Here is a 12,614-nt window from a genome sequence, read left to right as displayed (position 1 = left end):
CTTCACTTCCTCCAATTTTTCTTCATTTAGACTTACATACCAGTTAACTTGTCCCTCAACCTTACTGAACCTAATAACCATGCTCTTTTTCACATTACTCTTAACTTTTTCTTTTCACACACTTTTCCAAACTCATTCACTACCCTCTGCAGTTTCTCACTCAAATCAGCCACTAGAGCTGTATCATCGGCGAACAACAACTGACTCACTTCCCAGGCCCTCTCATCCCCAACAGACTGCATACTTGCCCCTCTCTCCAAAATTCTCGCACTTACTTCCCTAACCACCCCATCCATAAACAAGTTAAACAACCACAGAGACATCACGCACCCCTGCTGCAGATCAACCTTCACTGGGAATCAATCACTTTCCTCTCTTCCTGCTCTTACACATGCCTTACATCCTTGATAAAAAAACTTTTCACTGCTTCTAGCAGCTTATCTCCCACACCATATACTCTTAAGACCTTCTACAAAACATCTCTGTCAACCCTATCATATGCCTTCCCCATATCCGTGAATGCTACATACAAATCTGTCTGTTTTTTTAAGTATTTCTCACACACATTCTTCAAAGCAAAGACCTGATCCACACATCCTCTACCACTTCTGAAACCACACCACTCCTCCCCAGTCTGACACTGCACATACCTTTACTCTCTCAATCAATACCCTCCCTTACAATTTTCCAGGAATACTCAACAAACTTATTCCTCTGTAGTTTGAACACTCACCTGTATCCCCTTTGCCTTTGTACAATGGCACTATGCATGCATTCTGCCAATCCTCATGCACTTCACGATGATCCATACATACATTGAATATCCTTACCAACCAATCAACAACATAGTCACCTGCTTTCTTGATAAATTCTACTGCAATACCATCCAAGCCTGCCGCCTTGCTGGATTTCATCTGCAAAGCTTTCACCATCTCTTATCTCTTAACCAAACCATTCTCCCTGACCCTCTCTTCTCATACCACCTTGACCAAAACACCCTACATCTGCCACTCTGTCATCAAACACATTCAAGAAAGTTTCAAAATACTTGCTCCATCTCCTTACTTCATCACTTTTATGTGACTCAAATATATTGTTTTTGTTAGTTTCCAGTAGGATTATTTGGCCTCTCTGTAGCATGTGAAGCATCTGGGGTAAACCATGGAAAAGTCTGTGGGGCCTGGATGTGGATAGGGAGCTATGGTTTTGGTACATTACACATGACAGCTAGAGTCAGAATGTGAACAAATGTGGCCTTTTTTTGTCAGTCTTTCTAGCTCCACCTTGGTGAAGCAGGGGATAGTAATGCAGTTTTCCTGTGGAGTGGGGTAGTGACAGGAATGGATGAAGGCAAGCAAGTATGAATATTTACATGTGTATGTCTGTGTATGTGTATGTATATGTATGTATTTGTGCATATGTGGGTGTTTAAGTATTTATATGTGTATATGAGTGGATGTGGCAGTTGAGGGAATAATTGGTGTACATGGGGTGTTCAGTGTTGTAAATGGAAATGGTGAAGAGCTTGTAGATTTATGTGCTGAAAAAGGACTGGTGATTGGGAATACCTGGTTTAAGAAGCGAGATATGCATAAGTATACGTATGTAAGTAGGAGAGATGGCCAGAAAGCTTTATTGGATTAGGTGTTAATTGATAGGCACGCGAAAGAGAGACTTTTGGATGTTAATGTGGTGAGAGGTGCAACTGGAGGGATGTCTGATCATTATCTTGTGGAGGCGAAGGTGAAGATTTGTAGAGGTTTTCAGAAAAGAAGAGAGAATGTTAGGGTGAAGAGAGTGGTGAGAGTAAGTAAGCTTGGGAAGGAGACTTGTGTGAGGAAATACCAGGAGAGACTGAGTACACAGAATGGAAAAAGGTGAGAACAAAGGAGGTAAGGGGAGTGGGGGAGGAATGAGATGTATTTAGGGAAGCAGTGATGGCTTACGCAAAAGATGCTTGTGGCATGAGAAGCATGGGAGGTGGGTAGATTAGAAAGGGTAGTGAGTGGTGGGATGAAGAAGTAAGATTACTAGTGAAAGAGAAGAGAGAGGCATTTGGATGATTTTTGCAGGGAAATAATGCAAATGACTGGGACATGTATAAAAGAAAGAGGCAAGAGGTCAAGAGCAAGGTGCAAGAGGTGAAAAAGAGGGCAAATGAGAGTTGGGTTGAGAGAGTATCATTAAATTTTAAGGAGAATAAAAAGATGTTTTGGAAGGAGGTAAATAAAGTGCGTAAGACAAGGTAGCAAATGGGAACTTCAGTGAAGGGGGCTAATGGGGAGGTAATAACAAGTAGTGGTGACGTGAGAAGGAGATGGAGTGAGTATTTTGAAGGTTTGTTGAATGTATTTGATGATATAGAGTGTCTGATATAGGGTGTTTTGGTCGAGGTGTTGCGCAAAGTGAGAGGGTTAGGGAGAATGATTTGGTAAACTGAGAAGAGGTAGTAAAAGCTTTGCGGAAAATGAAAGCCGGCAAGGCAGCGGGTTTGGATGGTATTGCAGTGGAATTTATTAAAAAAGGGGGTGACTGTATTGTTGACTGGCTGGTAAGGTTATTTAATGTATGTATGACTCATGGTGAGGTGCCTGAGAATTGGCGGAATGCTTGCATAGTGCCATTGTACAAAGGCAAAGGGAATAAAAGTGAGTGCTCGAATTACAGAGGTATAAGTTTTAGTATTCCTGGGAAAATATATGGGAGGGTATTGATTGAGAGGGTGAAGGTGTGTACAGAGGATCAGATTGGGGAAGAGCAGTGTGGCTTCAGAAGTGGTAGAGGATGTGTGGATCAGGTGTTTGCTTTGAAGAATGTATGTGAGAAATACTTAGAAAAGCAAATGGATTTGTATGTAACGTTTATGGATCTGGAGAAGGCATATGATAGAGTTGATAGAGATGCTCTGTGGAAGGTATTAAGAATATGTGGTGTGGGAGGCAAGTTGGTAGAAGGAGTGAAAAGTTTTTATCGAGGATGTAAGGCATGTGTACGTGTAGGAAGAGAGTAAAGTGATTGGTTCTCAGTGAATGTAGGTTTGCGGCAGGGGTGTGTGATGTCTCCATGGTTGTTTAATTAGTTAATGGATGGGGATGTTAGGGAGGTGAATGCAAGAGTTTTGGAAAGAGGGGCAAGTATGAAGTCTGTTGTGGATAAGAGAGCTTGGGAAGTGAGTCAGTTGTTGTTTGCTGATGATACAGCGCTAGTGGCTGATTCATTTGAGAAACTGCAGAAGCTGGTGACTGAGTTTGGTAAAGTGTGTGAAAGAAGAAAGTTAAGAGTAAATGTGAATGAGAGCAAGGTTATTAGGCACAGTAGGGTTGAGGGACAAATCAGTTGGGAGGTAAGTTTAAATGGAGAAAAACTGGAGGAAGTAAAGTGTTTTAGATATCTGGGAGTGGATTTGGCAGCGGATGGAATCATGGAAGCGGAAGTGAATCATAGGGTGGGGGAGGTGGCGAAAATTCTGGGAGCATTGAAGAATGTTTGGAAGTCGAGAACATTATCTCGGAAAGCAAAAATGTGTATGTTTGAAGGAATAGTGGTTCCAACAATGCTATATGGTTGCGAGGTGTGGGCTATGGATAGAGTTGTGCGGAGGAGGGTGGATGTGCTGGAAATGAGATGTTTGAGGACAATGTGTGGTGTGAGGTGGTTTGATCAAGTAAGTAATAATAGGGTAAGAGAGATGTGTGGTAATAGAAATAGTGTGGTTGAGAGAGCAGAAGAGGGTGTTTTGAAAATGATTTGGTCACATGGAGAGAATGAGTGAGGAAAGATTGACCAAGAGGATATATGTGTCAGAGGTGGAGGGAAGGAGGAGAAGTGGGAGACCAAATTGGAGGTGGAAAGATGGAGTGAAAAAGATTTTGAGTGATTGGGGCCTGAATATGCAGGAGCGTGAAAGGCGTGCAAGGAATAGAGTGAATTGTAACGATGTGGTATAACAGGGTCATCGTGCTGTCAATGTATTAAACCAGGGCATGTGAAGCGTCTGGGGTAAACCGTGGAAAGTTCTGTGGGGCCTGGATGTGGAAAGGGAGCTGTGGTTTTGGTGCATTATTACATGACAGCTAGAGACTGAGTGTGAACGAATGTGGCCTTTATTGTCTTTTCCTAGCGCTACCTCACGCACATGAGGGGGGAGGGGGTTGTCATTTCATGTGTGGTGGGGTGTCGATGGGAATGAATAAAGGCAGACAGTATGAATTATGTACATGTGTATATATGTATATGTTTGTGTGTGTATATATATGTATACGTTGAGATGTATAGGTATGTATACTTGCATGTGTGGACGTGTATGTATATACATGTGTATGTGGGTGGGTTTGGCCATTCTTTCGTCTGTTTTCTTGCGCTACCTCGCTAAAACGGGAGACAGCGACAAAGCAAAATAAATAAATGTATATAAATAATATCTGTGTATGTATACGTTGGAATGTATCGGTATGTATATGGGCGTGTGTGTTTTTTTTTTTTTTTTTTTTTTTTTTTTTTTTTTTTTTTTTTTTTTTTTTTTTACTTTGTCGCTGTCTCCCGCGTTTGCGAGGTAGCGCAAGGAAACAGACGAAAGAAATGGCCCAACCCCCCCCCCCCCATACACATGTACATACACACGTCCACACACGCAAATATACATACCTACACAGCTTTCCATGGTTTACCCCAGACGCTTCACATGCCTTGATTCACTCCACTGACAGCACGTCAACCCCTGTATACCACATCGCTCCAATTCACTCTATTCCTTGCCCTCCTTACACCCTCCTGCATGTTCAGGCCCCGATCACACAAAATCTTTTTCACTCCATCTTTCCACCTCCAATTTGGTCTCCCTCTTCTCCTCGTTCCCTCCACCTCCGACACATATATCCTCTTGGTCAATCTTTCCTCACTCATTCTCTCCATGTGACCAAACCATTTCAAAACACCCTCTTCTGCTCTCTCAACCACGCTCTTTTTATTTCCACACATCTCTCTTACCCTTACGTTACTTACTCGATCAAACCACCTCACACCACACATTGTCCTCAAACATCTCATTTCCAGCACATCCATCCTCCTGCGCACAACTCTATCCATAGCCCACGCCTCGCAACCATACAACATTGTTGGAACCACTATTCCTTCAAACATACCCATTTTTGCTTTCCGAGATACTGTTCTCGACTTCCACACATTTTTCAAGGCTCCCAAAATTTTCGCCCCCTCCCCCACCCTATGATCCACTTCCGCTTCCATGGTTCCATCCGCTGACAGATCCACTCCCAGATATCTAAAACACTTCACTTCCTCCAGTTTTTCTCCATTCAAACTCACCTCCCAATTGACTTGACCCTCAACCCTACTGTACCTAATAACCTTGCTCTTATTCACATTTACTCTTAACTTTCTTCTTCCACACACTTTACCAAACTCAGTCACCAGCTTCTGCAGTTTCTCACATGAATCAGCCACCAGCGCTGTATCATCAGCGAACAACAACTGACTCACTTCCCAAGCTCTCTCATCCCCAACAGACTTCATACTTGCCCCTCTTTCCAGGACTCTTGCATTTACCTCCCTAACAACCCCATCCATAAACAAATTAAACAACCATGGAGACATCACACACCCCTGCCGCAAACCTACATTCACTGAGAACCAATCACTTTCCTCTCTTCCTACACGTACACATGCCTTACATCCTCGATAAAAACTTTTCACTGCTTCTAACAACTTGCCTCCCACACCATATATTCTTAATACCTTCCACAGAGCATCTCTATCAACTCTATCATATGCCTTCTCCAGATCCATAAATGCTACATACAAATCCATTTGCTTTTCTAAGTATTTCTCACATACATTCTTCAAAGCAAACACCTGATCCACACATCCTCTACCACTTCTGAAACCGCACTGCTCTTCCCCAATCTGATGCTCTGTACATGCCTTCACCCTCTCAATCAATACCCTCCCATATAATTTACCAGGAATACTCAACAAACTTATACCTCTGTAATTTGAGCACTCACTCTTATCCCCTTTGCCTTTGTACAATGGCACTATGCACGCATTCCGCCAATCCTCAGGCACCTCACCATGAGTCATACATACATTAAATAACCTTACCAACCAGCCAACAATACAGTCACCCCCTTTTTTAATAAATTCCACTGCAATACCATCCAAACCTGCTGCCTTGCCGGCTTTCATCTTCCGCAAAGCTTTTACTACCTCTTCTCTGTTTACCAAATCATTTTCCCTAACCCTCTCACTTTGCACACCACCTCGACCAAAACACCCTATATCTGCCACTCTGTCATCAGACACATTCAACAAACCTTCAAAATACTCATTCCATCTCCTTCTCACATCACCACTACTTGTTATCACCTCCCCATTTACGCCCTTCACTGAAGTTCCCATTTGCTCCCTTGTCTTACGCACCCTATTTACCTCCTTCCAGAACATCTTTTTATTCTCCCTAAAATTTAATGATAGTCTCTCACCCCAACTCTCATTTGCCCTTTTTTTCACCTCTTGCACCTTTCTCTTGACCTCCTGTCTCTTTCTTTTATACTTCTCCCACTCAATTGCATTTTTTCCCTGCAAAAATCGTCCAAATGCCTCTCTCTTCTCTTTCACTAATACTCTTACTTCTTCATCCCACCACTCACTACCCTTTCTAAACAGCCCACCTCCCACTCTTCTCATGCCACAAGCATCTTTTGCGCAATCCATCACTGATTCCCTAAATACATCCCATTCCTCCCCCACTCCCCTTACTTCCATTGTTCTCACCTTTTTCCATTCTGTACACAGTCTCTCCTGGTACTTCCCCACACAGGTCTCCTTCCCAAGCTCACTTACTCTCACCACCTTCTTCACCCCAACATTCACTCCTCTTTTCTGAAAACCCATACTAATCTTCACCTTAGCCTCCACAAGATAATGATCAGACATCCCTCCAGTTGCACCTCTCAGCACATTAACATCCAAAAGTCTCTCTTTCGCACGCCTGTCAATTAACACGTAATCCAATAACGCTCTCTGGCCATCTCTCCTACTTACATAAGTATACTTATGTATATCTCGCTTTTTAAACCAGGTATTCCCAATCATCAGTCCTTTTTCAGCACATAAATCTACAAGCTCTTCACCATTTCCATTTACAACACTGAACACCCCATGCATACCAATTATTCCCTCAACTGCCACATTACTCACCTTTGCATTCAAATCACCCATCACTATAACCCGGTCTCGTGCATCAAAACCGCTAACACACTCATTCAGCTGCTCCCAAAACACTTGCCTCTCATGATCTCATGATGGGCGTGTGTAGGTGTTATATATATGCATGAGTATGTGGGTTGGTTGGGCAATTCTTTCATCTGTTTCCTTGCGCTACCTCACTAACGCATGTATACATTGAAATGTATAGGTATGTATATGTTTGTGTGTGGGCATTTATGTATATACATGTGTATGTGGGTGGATTGGGCCATTCTTCACCTGTTTCCTTGCGCTAGTTTGATAATGCGGGAGACGGTGATTAAGTATAATAAGATAGAAAAATTATGAAAAATTGATCATGGTGAGGTACCTGAGGATTGGCAGAATGCATGCATGATACCATTGTATAGGGGTAAAGGGGATAAATGTGAGTGTTGAAACTACATAGGTATATGTTTCTTGAGTGTACTTAGTAAGTTATATGGGAGGGTATTGATTGAGAGGGTGATGGCATGTACAGAGCATCAGACTGAGGAGGAACAGTGTGGTTTCAGAAGTTGTAGAGGATGTGTGGATCAGGTGTTTGCTTTAAAGAATGGTGCAGGAAGTACAGATGGATTTTTAATGCGGCATGTATATAACTGGAGGATACATATAACAGGGTTGATAGAGATGCCTTGTAGGTGGTCTTAAGAATATGCAGTGAGGGAAGAAAGCTGCTAGAAGCAGTGAGAAGTTTTCATCAAGAGTCTAAGGGATGTGTATGAGTAGGAAGAGAGAAGTGTGAATGATTTCAAGGGAAGGTTGGTCTGTGGCAGGGGTGTGTAATGTTACCATAGTTGTTCAGTTTGTTTATGTATCGGGTGATGAGGGAATTGTGAAATCTTAAACAGAGGGGCGAGTATGTAGTCTGTAGGGGATGAAAGGGCTTCTGAAGTGAGTCAGTTGTTTGCTGATTAAACAGCACTGGTGGAAGATTTGAGGGAAAAACTGCAGGAATTGGTGAAGAGTGTGTGAAATGAGGAAGTTTAGAGTAAATGAATAAAAGCAAGGTTATTGGGATTAGCAGGGTTGAGGAACAAGGTAGTTGGGATGTGAGTTTGAATGGAAAATAACTGGAGAAACTACGTGGCATTTAATGGAACCATGGAAGTGGAAGCGAGTTATAGAGTGGTTTAGGGGGCAGAGAGTGTGGAAAGAGAGAACAGTATCTCAGAGGGCAAAAATTGGTATGTTTGAAGGTATGATAGTCCCAACAATATTGTATGGTTGTGAGCCATGAACTCTAGATAGGGCTTTGCAGAGGAGGGTGGATGTGTTTAAAAGGACATGTTGGAGGACATTATGTGCTGTGAAGTAGATTGATTAAGTAATGAAAGAGTGAGAGAGAGGTGTGGTGATTAAGCATGTGTGGTTGAGAGAGCTGAAAAGGATGTGCTGAAATAGTTTCGACATGCAGAGAGAATGAGTAAGGAGAGGTTGATAGTGAGGATATACGTGTCAGAGTTGGAGGGGGAGCACGGAGAATGAGGAACCCAAATCGGTGATAGGAGGATGGAGTGAAAGAGATATTGAGTGATCAGGATTATGAAAGGAGGATGGAGTGAAAGAGATTTTGAGTGATCAGGATTATGAAAGGAGGATGAAGTGAAAGAGATTTTGAGTGATCAGGATTATGAAAGGGAAAAAGAAGAAGCAAGGGAAAGTATTTATGAATTTTGGAGGGAGTGAAAAACCTGTCTTTTAGAATGTGCCAGGTCATAAGTATTGGGAAAGACATGAGAAGGTAGAAGGTAGAGAGTTCCAAAGTTTTGAGGTGTAGGGAAAGAAACAGTTATCAAAATGGCCCACCCTTAAGCTGCCAATAGCCACGCAGTTATCATGTGATGAAGCAGCTTGCCAAGTATTGTGTGGTCTACCTAGAGGTTGTGTCAGACAAGCAACCAGCTCTCAGAAGCGAAAACCAAAGTAGTTCCTATAGAAGAGGGAAAGTAAACCAGCATTGCAGCATAGAGGAAGAGGACCAAGTTTGGAAGTAATCCTGGGAGAGCTAATAAGTTGGACTGGTTTTGACTCTGTCAAGTAAGAATGCAGAGCTTGAACCACCCCAGATGTGAGAGCAGTACTCCATAGAAGGATGAATCGATCCTTTATATAAACGGAGCAACTGTTCAGAAGAAAAAGTTTTGACATCTGAACAGAACACCCAGTTCCATAGAGGCAGACTTGGCTATTTCCATAATGTGGGATTTCCAAAAAAGAGTGGATGTTACAGTAATACTAAGTATGTTCATTGAGTCAAAGTGGAATTACAGAACCATCAAAGCAGAGATAAGAGTTATGAGGAGTTTTTGATAGAGAAATGGGTAAAAACTGGGTCTTGGAAGAATTAAACTTAACTAGGTTTCTTCTACCCCACTGAGATATCCTGTCCAAATATGAGTTTACTGAGGAAGCTGTGTCAAGACGAGATGCAGATTAAGTGAGAGAAGAAGGAGCAGAATTGAAGAATGTGGATTAATGCAGTGTTGAGTTGTCAGCCCATGAATATATATGGTTATTTGTGGAAAAGAGGAAATTGCTGAGAAAAAGGGTAAACAATGTAGGGGACAGGTCAGAACCTTGAGGGACACCCTATTGATGGGGAAAGGGGGTGAGGCTGATCCATCAACAACCACGGGTTGGTCGGCAAGAGAGGAAGCTAGATATGAAGAAGCAAAGTGAGGGAACAAAGCCAAAAGACGGGAGCTTAGAGATGGGACCCCAATGCCACACCCTTTCAAAAGCTTTGGAGATGTCAAGGGCAACTACATATGACCCCAAAATCTTACAGTGATGATGACCAGACATTAGCAAGGTAGGTGAGTATATCACCAATGGATCTCGCCTTAAGTAGGCCATAGTGGTGATCAGAGAGAACGCAGTAAGTTATGAGGTATCTAAGGTAAAGGGAGTTGAGGATAGATTCAAAGACTTTGGAAATCATAGATGTCAGAGCAGAAAGATGATAGTTAGAGGGATCGGAATGGTCACTCTTTTTAGGCATGGGATGTATAACAGCACATGCTTCCAAGGAGAAGGAAAAGTTTTGGTTTATCAACTGAAACAGAACAAACAATTAAGCACAGGTGCAAGTTCAAAGGCACGCTCTTTCAGTACCATAAGCCTTGCTTATGTCCAGAGAGAGAAACTCTTTCCGAAGAGTTGGAAAAGAGATTATGGGGAGGGGCATAGGATTGTTAAGAGGAGCATCAGGTGGTGAAGGAATGTAAGATTCATTCAAGATTGAGTTAAAGGAGAAACAGGAACCAAGTAGAGTTGCTTTGTCTGTGGGAGAGACAGCTATAGTACCGTTAGAACAGAAAAGTGAAGGAAAGGTAGAGAGAAATTGTTAGAGATGACCTTTGCTAAAGACCTGTCAATGGATGATGAGGAGAGGTTATTGCACTTCTTTTGAATAAAGGAATGCTACGCCTAGTGGATAAAGTGCTTGTAATGATTATGGGCTGTGATAAAAAACTGAATGGAAGTCAGTTGCAATTCCAAATCACTTAAGTGATCAGTAACCAAATTTTCCTTGGGTTCGAAGTTTACTACATCGTTCTGTTGTGTCTTTAGCTTGTAGGTGACCACACACTCCTTTCTGTAGTGCTTTTGGTTTGAAACACATCAAACCACTGTCCTTCCATTGTATCTTGCCAAAGATAATCACCCTTAGTAAAAGAAAGCCTTTGACATTAGCTACAACTGACTTGATATCCCGATTAATCTTGTCATTGGTCCCCTGGCAGAACTGCTGGTATTGATTTACTTCAGGTTCCCATCCATGCCTGCTGGGACATGCTAATGACCAAGTAGTGGGGGGACCCTTTCCTCTTGATTAATCTTCTAAAGCAGAAGTGTAGCATCCACTGCAGAAATCACACCTGGCATTAGAGACACACTGCCAATCTCTGTGTCCCCAGCACTGATTATATCCACAGAAAGTTGTACTCCCAATGAAGCATTCCACATTGCAGGGGAAATAGCCAGGAATGTATGGCTTTTCCTGTGACTGTCCCTCCGAGAGGGCTGTTATTTGACTCTTTTCCTTGTCTCTGACCACATTTCTCTTAGCCCACGTGAGAAACTGTAATGGCAGATAAATTGGAAAGTTTTTGATCATGACCTTCATTTTCATCACATCCTCATGTAAATGAAATTTAACAAGCATTCCATTGTGTAGGTGTCCAATTTTGATAGCCTTTGATACCATGTCCAGGTCCTTCATAACTGCAGTAATTGTCTTTCCAGTAAACCTTGGTTGAACCTTAAGCTGTAGATTCTTGTTCTCTTAGAGAAGTCAGAAATCCTATCCCCCATTTACCTGGCTGCATCTGGCTAGGGAACAGTCCAAATGGGGAATGTTTGGATTCCCTGGCTATGTTGTCAAGAACTGAAAGGTAATAAATTGACAGGATTTTCCATCTTAGGAGCAGACAATCCCCTTATGGAGGAGGGCCCCTGATTTGTAATTGTGGATGTAGGTGTCTCAAACTGCACCACCATGGGTGGGGGGGATGAAGGACAGCATTACTTCAGCAGCTTGCAGACACATCCACTTTGGATTGAGCTAGAGTAGCTGGGAATACTGTATAACACTGCAGCAACTATAACAGGCAAGGATGATCACACACAAATTACCAGGAGCTCGATAAGCCTGTAAGGAAAGAGAGTACTCTGTTATTCACCTATCAGGAAAGAAGGGGTTGCTGATACTCAGGTGGTGGGATGCTGAAGTTTTCACGCTGCTGCTTAGGTGGTTTGTGAAGAGTGAGAGGCATAAACTTCACCAGAATGAGGAAGGTTGGAGGCTACCAACCCCCAGAGATCAAAATGAGATTATCATTACCTTCAGGGACAGTACCTTGAGAAAATTTTTTTCGCCAAAACTCACCATCACATTTTTTATATTGTTTTTTGTCAGTTTCCTCATTAACTGATATGTATCATAAGTATTTTTCCAAAGTACTTTGCATCCAAAAAAAACTACATTTTCTGTGGAATTATTGTGTACAAATGACTTTCAGGTGGACCATAGTACTCTTATATTGGTGGTTATAGGGTTATAGAGAAGAGTGGAATTTTCACCTCTGCTGTCATAGTAATGTAAGAGATCTCAGTAGATTACTAATGATATATGTCAGCTGGATATTTAAGCAGGGATGGAAGATCATTTGTTGACTGTTACTGTTCTTTAAGAGAATATCAGTTAATATCAGCAACTATGTATGGTTAAGGGTGAAAGTGTGAATGGAGATGGTAGTTGCATCCAGACACTCATGTTATTCAGCAGAATAGATAAATGAGAAACACTATTGATGAATTGAAGATGTTTTTCCTCTTCAGCA

General features: G+C 42.1%; 1 protein-coding gene across 3 annotated transcripts in view; it reads left to right on the top strand.

The window, feature by feature from the left end:
* Positions 1-12,614, top strand: part of LOC139751400 (protein phosphatase 1 regulatory subunit 21) — a 321,946-nt gene that overhangs the window by 213,399 nt on the left and 95,933 nt on the right. The gene's annotated exons all lie outside the window — the stretch shown is intronic.

The sequence above is a fragment of the Panulirus ornatus genome, chromosome 11 (assembly GCF_036320965.1).
Source record: "Panulirus ornatus isolate Po-2019 chromosome 11, ASM3632096v1, whole genome shotgun sequence".
Taxonomy (NCBI): domain Eukaryota; kingdom Metazoa; phylum Arthropoda; class Malacostraca; order Decapoda; family Palinuridae; genus Panulirus; species Panulirus ornatus.
This window is presented reverse-complemented; position numbering and strand designations above follow the sequence as displayed.